The sequence below is a fragment of the Gorilla gorilla genome, chromosome 3 (assembly GCF_029281585.2).
Source record: "Gorilla gorilla gorilla isolate KB3781 chromosome 3, NHGRI_mGorGor1-v2.1_pri, whole genome shotgun sequence".
Taxonomy (NCBI): Eukaryota; Metazoa; Chordata; class Mammalia; order Primates; family Hominidae; genus Gorilla; species Gorilla gorilla.
Window position 1 is genome coordinate 121,104,736 of NC_073227.2, and position 8,277 is coordinate 121,113,012.

The window sequence follows — 8,277 nt, forward strand, 5'->3', positions numbered from 1 at the left end:
AAAATAGTATTACCTCCAAAGACAACAATTTGGCATTATCTATCAAAATTAAAAATTTCAGGCTGGATGCGGTGGCTCATGCGTGTAATCCCAGCACTTTGGGAGGCTGAGGCGGGAAGATCACTAGGTCAAGAGTTTGAGACCAGTCTGGCCAACATAGTGAAACCTCCATCTCTACTAAAAATACAAAAATTAGCCGGGCGTGGTGGCACACGCCTGTAGTCCCAGCTACTCGGGAGGCTGAGGCAGGAGAATCGCTTGAATCCAGGAGGTGGAGGTTGCAGTGAGCCGAGATTAGGCCACTGCACTCCAGCCTGGGCAACAGAGAAAGACTCCATCTCAAAAAAAAAAAAAAAAAAAAAAAAAAAAAATTCTGCATTCTTTGAAACTACAATTTCACTTTTAGAAATTTTCCCTAAAGACAAACTGGCTCTAGGATTAATGATGTATGAACCAAAATGCACATCTCAGCAGAGTCTCTAAGAACAAAAGACCAGACACTACTTAAATGCCCATTAATAGAATAGTGACTTAACACATTTAATTAATTACATGCAATAGAATAAAATTAGTTATCAAGTCTAACATATTCATTTATTGAATAAATTCAAATATTTATTGTGTAATTATTATATGCCAGGCACTGTACTGGGCGTTAATAGTGAGTGCAGTGAAAAAAACAGTTGAAAATATTTACTCTCATGTAATTAACATTCTAGTTGGGGGTCAGAGACAATAAACAAATAAAAAATGGTAGTTAGTTCTGGTTTTTCTTTTAAGCAGGTAAGAGAGATAGAGAGCATGAAGTGTTGAAATGCTGTATTTAAAATGAGAAGAGGTTTTCAGTACCAATATAGAATAATTCCTAATGTATATTATGTGAGAAAAGGAAGGCATATAACAGTATGTAAAACATACAAATGCACACCCACAAGACTATTTGCTTATATAAAATATCTCTGAAAGAAACTAATAAACTGATAACATTGGTTATCTCCACAGAGGAATACTGGGTGAACAGAGGCAGGAGGGAAAATTTCATTTTATGCTTTTAAAATTTTGTATCATGTAAATGTATTTATTTTAAAAAGCAAATTGATACAAAAACAAATTTAAATTTCCATATACTTCTAATGTCCTAATTTCAGAAAAGTCACCTTACATCTTTGGAATATATGAATGGTTTACGATTTTGGGTAAATACTTCTGATTATAAATATCTTAATAATATGAAAAAAATTATTCACACTTCTTCTACAAGTTTGTTCTGCAGAATGACTTGATGTAGTTAGTCCCCATTCCAGAAGCCATAAGAATGAGGTCAAAGGGCAGGGATGAGGGTGTTTTGAGTAATTGTTTTACAAGGCCTTTGCTGAACACTTGTAGTGACTTGAGTTAGCACTGTCATTGGCACTTCAAAGATATATTCAACATTTTGATGGGTCCAGCCCAATCATATAATGCATTTCAGGATTTGTGGAATTGACAAGTAGTATGAAGGTGAGTTCTTAAGAGCTGCAATGGGGCAGGCACATGCCTCTCACAAACTAAAGATGAGGAAACAGAAAATTCCATCAACATTCCCACAGATATTGTGGGCTGAGAAGAGTAAGACTCCTTTGGCTTAAGAAAGAGTTTTCACTAAAATTAAACAGTATCTGCATTTTGTTCATTTTGTTTCTTTCCCTTTCCTTCTGAAAGTAATATTCCACCTTTAATCTGTTCCTTCCATTCTTGACTTTGTAGTCTTTCAAGGTCTTGAATGTGTAATAGACTCCTGGTGGGAATGAGATTAAGTTGTGAAATTCTGCTTTGTGTCACCAGTGAGATAGCTGGTGTCTTTTTCTTATCCATTTAATACTCTACTACTCCTATGCTTCTGAATTCTTAACAAGCTCCTTTGCTGCTACTCAAGCAAAGCTCCTCATATGCTCTCAGACACAGAAAAGTATAACTCACGAGTAACTGATATGTGCTTAAACTTTCCAGCTTCTGAAGCTTCACATATGGCTTTTCTGTTGGCTGTTTTATGATTGTGCAAACAGAATCACAAAACTGAAATCCAGAAGGAAGTTTATGTATCATTCAGTGCAAGTACTCAGGTGAGTGAACTAAGGTCTAGGAGAACTAGCTTGCTCAGGAATCCACAGTAAGGAGCTGAGCCAGGGCTAGAGCCAAATGTTACCTCCGGTCAGTTGCTTTCAGGCATAAATCAAGTCTCAAACTTGCCATGCATCTGCCAGCTCTCTTGCTTTCTTCTCACAGGAAACATAAGGTCCATGGCTATTTCTTTTGATCTCCTATGCCTAGAATTACCTCAATTCATAATTCTGGTCATTTAAGCCTCTGAGGATTAATCTTCTCCCTGATGTACTGGGAAGTGTATAATCAAAAACAATACCACCATTTCCTGTGGTTCTAGCAGGGGAAAAAGTTGGCTTGATTTATGCTTTACCAGACATTAGCCATGATTCCCAGTCATTGCTGAGGGGGTAGGGAGGGAGTAACTTCATTGCAACATCTTAAAATTACCATGGCATCCAAGACATAATAAACTTCTTTGTACCTATGAAATTTTTACCACAGAGACAGCTAGATATGATTTTAGGTTTCCCAGAAGAAGACAATAAGACAAGAGTTTGTGTGCAAGTGATTCAGTACAGTTGGAGTCAGTACAGTACAGTATAGGAGATGCCTGTGAATAGATGAGGGAAGCAAGGAAGGAAGGAGAAGACTAGCAAGGGCATAATTTCAGGTAAACTTTCAACCTCAGGTTCATCCTGATGGGGAGCCCTGGAACCTAAATTAAACCTCAGATTTGTTCCTCCTTGGGGCAAGGTTGCTGAGATTTTATAATCTGTGCCTGTCTGTCCTTGGTGAGGGCTATCCTTGAGGGCATGTTACCACCATGGATGCTGGCTGGCTGTGCATTGCAGGCACCATGGTGCCAGTGGCCCAAGGGCAGTCCTTCAAAGAGACTTAGAGATGCCAGTCTCTAGGAACCAAGCATGTTGAAGCCAGAGGATGGGCACACAGAAAGAGTCAGAAGAATCTGAGAAGAATTGCTGGAGTACTGATAGCATCTGCTTCAAATGTTGCTATATTACCTGTCCAAAATAGAATGGACAAAAATATGACCAATTACTGAAGCCTGTTATTAAAAACCAGGTCTTTGCTTTCTATTTAAAACAATGACTCAGCACCACCATATCTATATTTTTTTCTAAAATGAATACGTATATTTCTAGAATATACATATATACAAGCATACACACTCATAAATATATACATATATGCACACACTAGGGTTACATATATTTGTTTAAATGTATTAGTATAAATAAAGACATTACTCTTACTCACAATCATAATATTTCATGCCTCTAAAAATGTTCCTTAGGGATTTATTTTTCTCCCTTTAAGTCTCACCAACTCATTTAAGATCCTGATGACTTTACTAGAACATGTTGGAACCATTATTTTATATATCTTTCAATTTACAAAACAATAAACAGACCAGACGACCAGTTTTTTCCTTTATCGGGCAAGTAGCAGTCAAGGTTTGTTTGCATCTGTCTATTCTTTGGTATGTAGTCAAAATGCTTTCTCTCCTCAAAAGAAAAATTAAAGCTAAACAAAAGGGCAGGTTTTTATCAAATATTTACACATTGGAAGATTAAAGGGTTAGAGAGATCTTCACTTCTTAGCGACCCAATCACCATATTTTGCTTGTTTAATGTTGCCTACATTGTCGCTCAGGATTATCAATAATGAGAATAGAATACGTTTAAGAGCAACAGGTCCCTTGTGGACCTGTTTACTTATTTCTAATGTAAAAGTTCCGAACTTTAGGATATATAAATAAATATCAAAAGCAAAACACCATGTGAAAATCATACATTTACTTGGGGCATAGACACATGGATTAAATAAAAATGTTTTAATAAAAAATTCTTTTTTAATAAAAGAATTATTTTGTCTGGCCTAAAAATCACATGAACCCAATATGAAAATATTCATATATATTGCTCAAAAGCTCTCAAAAGTTGGCAGTTATGTCTATTTGGTTAAGAGATCAATATATGCAAACAAACAGTTATTAAATAATTAAATTTATTTAGTTAGACCAATTATCTCAAAACATAAGCCCTATGAGTGCAACATAATAGAAGAGAGTCTGGCTAAAAAGGTTGAGAACATCTTCACCCATCTCCTCCCCATCTCCAGATCTCCAGGGTGGTTTAAATATCTAGGACTGGCCATTAAGTAATCAATAATCATGGCCTCTGTATTTAATATTCAAGCAAAACCTCCTGTAGACTTATTCCAGTGCTGCTAGCCATTTCACACCTTAATATTTAGAGCTCCCACATACCCTTGTAAAGTACATGAATTGTGCAATGACGCCAGGCTGCGAGGGGGGAGTGGGGGCTGAAATCCACCCCTGCCCAGGAGCCAAGCTGTGGCCCACAGGGCTATACCTACACGGAGGGGGTGCCTTTTCCTAATTAACAAATCACACCACAGAGACTAATGGCATTTCTGTTCATCTTGGTGACATAAACATATCTGACCAGATATTCTTCTCTGTGGGTCTAAAATGTTGTCCTTCAGCCTAGAAAGAAAGACTCTCAACAACCTAGAAATCAAATTATGAACAACTAATTACGGCATTTTCAAAATATTCCAAACTTGGTTTCAAGATACCAAGAAAAAACTGTACATCTACACACACACACACACACACACACACACACACACACATACACATAGACAAACATGCAGATACGTTTGTGTATAGGTGAAAATATACTTAGCTAGAGAACAGATTCAGATACAGGAAAACATATTTTCTTATATGGGTCAGGTAACTGATTTCAACAGCCACATTCCAGGACAAGACATTTTATCATATAAAATGGGAATATTCACAGGGTCAGAGAAAACACAGCCTTTTTAGATTCTGTAATTTCCTTAATCCACTCAATACACAACTAGGCTCCAATGCTGGCTTTTATGACCTAAACAAAATTATCCCTCTAGGTTCCAAAATTAACCTAACTCTTTCACCAAGTATTTATGACTAGTGTTTTATATTCATTAAATCCAAATGTCACAAGGTATTTTTTATAAATAGATATAAATAATCTAATCCTTAAAATATCCAAGCTGCCCTTCCATGTCCTCAGGGAGCTTGTACAGTTTCCATAGTTATAACATGTGGACAAGACAAGACTGACTGTCAAGTGGTATACCTTTTCATTTACCATTTTCTAATTTATTTCCACTGCTTCATTTATTAGATTCTGTTCCAAAACTGAAAAATATTACATGTAGAAAATTGTCCCCATTTTTTAATCCAAACTTGGTTTTTCTTCCTTGATAGAAAAAAAAAGCAGTTTTAGTCAATTAATAATTACACTATCGGCTAATGGAGAACTGTCAAAAGTTTAACTCTTTCTTTTCTGAGCAGTGATCTTACTGTCATCCAAATAACAGCCAGTCATGTAATCTTTCCATTTCTCTTGCCCTTCCCATAGCCTGCTCAAACACAGACACACACACACACACACACACACACACACTTGCACACTCACACAGAGGGGCTAGAGAGAAAAATCTACTTCTCTATTAGATATACTCATCCATCTATTGCTCTTGCAAAGACAGGACCCAGATTTATAAAAGTGTTAATTATTAGAGGAAGATGTAGATAAAGAATATGATGATACTGTGAAGAAATAATCTGGAACCATGTGAAAATTCTGAAAAGAAAATATTATAGGAAAGGAAAATAACTAGTGAGTAATTAACATCACTTACTATGCCTTGCACTGGGCTACTTCTTATAGTAAATACAAAAATAATATAGTCACATCCCTAGGCATCATGCAGCTTGCCATCTGCTTAGGGAAATAATGTAATAGCACCCGAAATTATTAGAGAATATGTTAGTACTACTAAAAGTCAAAACAGAATTCAGACATTCAATGGTTTGCAGTGGTCAGGAAAATTTTTATGAATGTGAAGGGGCTTGAACTGAGTCTTCATATGAGTAATATTTAGATGAGGGGAAGATTGGAGAAAGCATTCAGAGCAAAGGATAAAGCAGAAGCCATCCTGCGGAGAAAGAGTTGAAGAAAACATGTGGGGCAGGATGGGGAAGTCGAGGGAGAAGACTAAAGCAACAGAAATAGAGAACATTCTAGAATATAATTTTGCACTTTTCAGGTAGATGCTGAGCTGTATGACTGCCTGCTTATTCGTCTTACAGTTGAAATTAGAGTATCCTCATTTAAAACTACAAATTTACATATTTTCCCAACTGTTCTTTGATGGAACGGTCCACCTCCAGGGCAGTCAGCTATTGACAATTGCTCAGAGAGGGAAGTAGGGAAAAAATATTTAAATAATTCAGTATGCATTTCAAAGTAGAATTTTTCAAAAATGCAGAAGCTATTTTAAAAACATAAACACAAAGCATGTTATTCTTCCTTCCTCCCTCAAAGGACAATGGTCATGCTGTGTAAGAACAGAAACAAGTATATCTAGCATACTGACTGTGGAGGCCGCAAACACTGCTAGTTCTCCTGAGAATTAGAAGCCCCAAGCCTGAGCTACGTGGTATCTGTGAAGCACAAGTCAAATCATGAGATTTACATATGAAAAGCTGTATGCCTTTCACCTCTGAGTGATATCAGAGATAGACTCCATTTCCTGGTTCTAAAGGCCGACTTCAACGTGCCTATTACAAGCAGAGACCCACCCTTTACCCTGTGAAAGTACAAATTCCATTTCTGTCTCCGCAGCTCAGTAATAGTCCCTCTGCCCCCTCCAAAAGCATGCAACAAAGGAGTAATTCCCACTGTGTGTACCTTTCTGGAGCTGATGCAGGGACAAGGTGACATTTGCTCTGTTTTAGTCCTCACGTTACTGACAATGACTCCTGTATCTTGCGTGGGCTTGAATAAAGCCACTGCATGTGAAACGTTGATGCTAATGATGACTGTGGAGACTCCTGTCATTTACTCTCTAGTCCTCTGACATTTCTGTTTCCACTTTGATTTCTTTTGGCTCACACTCTAAGCTAGATTTTCTTCATGGCACCCTGCTTAGCAGGAGAATCTTGTCTGACCTGGAAATAGTGACATTGTGTTCTGGAAAAACATCTGCAGGGAGTTGAATCAAAGGAAGAAATAAGTGCAATTCTCTGCAAAACCTGTCTGTTGTCACCAGGGATGCTCCCTGCAGGGACCTTTCAGTAGAAGGGATCCCAAGCAGATGAGTGCTGTGCTGCACAGTGTTTATGCATGTCACCTATTGGTGTGCACAAAACACACAATCCAACATTTGACACAGCTACATTCCAGTTCCAGATTACATGTGAAATCTGACAAACTCATAACCTGATTAGAATAAACTGTACCCACCTCTGCTGTTTTTACAATTATAGTCATGTGTCACTTAATGATGTAGATTCATTCTGAGAATGCATCATTAAGTGTTATTAGTACATTGTAGTCTGTACTTACACAAACCTAGATGGTATAGCCTACGGTAACACACCTAAGCTATATGGTATAGCCTATTGCTCCTAGGCTAGAACCCTGTACAGAATGTTACTGTACTGAATACTGTAGGTGATTGTAAAACAATGACAAGTATTTGTGTTTCTAAATACAGCTAAACATACAAAAGGTACAGTAAAAATATAGTATTGTAATCTTATAGGACCACCATGTGTAATGGTCATCATTGACCAATGTGTTATTATATTGGCACATTACTGTACCTAAATTTCAATAATGTCTTTCATTTCTTTTCCTTTGAAGGGGAATGATTTTTTAATATGCTGGTTTTATGGTGGTTTTTAGAAATGGTGCCTGAATTATGAACAAAGTGGTATGAAAGAGGTATGTAAAATTGTTGTATAAACTCTATGGGAAGGGGAGAGAACTGGTTGGGTTTGGCAGTGAAAGGGTACTGGAAAACTGGAGAAGAGAGAGGCCAGAATATTTCTTCCCTGACTCCTCCCTGTTTTGAGGCTGTACCTCTGGCAGTAGTTCCATCCCTCCACACACGTCTCTGACTAGAGCCTGCCCGGTGAAGCCTCTGCCAGAATCTCAGCACTCCTGGGGATCTAATGACTCTGTTTCCTCACCTCCTCCTTCAAATCTAGGGTTGGCAAAAGTCTCCCACTATGCTAGTTCCTGAGCACCTCATCATCATTTGTTTGCTCAAAATTCTGAAAGTAGTCCCCTCATTGCAGCCTCTTTA

At 37.6% G+C, this 8,277-nt stretch overlaps 1 long non-coding RNA gene across 1 annotated transcript; it reads right to left on the minus strand.

The window, feature by feature from the left end:
* Positions 1-913: 913 nt before the first annotated feature.
* On the minus strand, positions 914-7,132 carry LOC129532859 (uncharacterized). Its single transcript, XR_008678791.2, has 3 exons — positions 6,876-7,132; positions 5,268-5,378; positions 914-3,107 (listed from the first exon to the last, which is right to left on the minus strand). It is a non-coding gene; the product is annotated as an uncharacterized lncRNA (long non-coding RNA).
* Between the last annotated feature and the right edge of the window lie 1,145 nt (positions 7,133-8,277).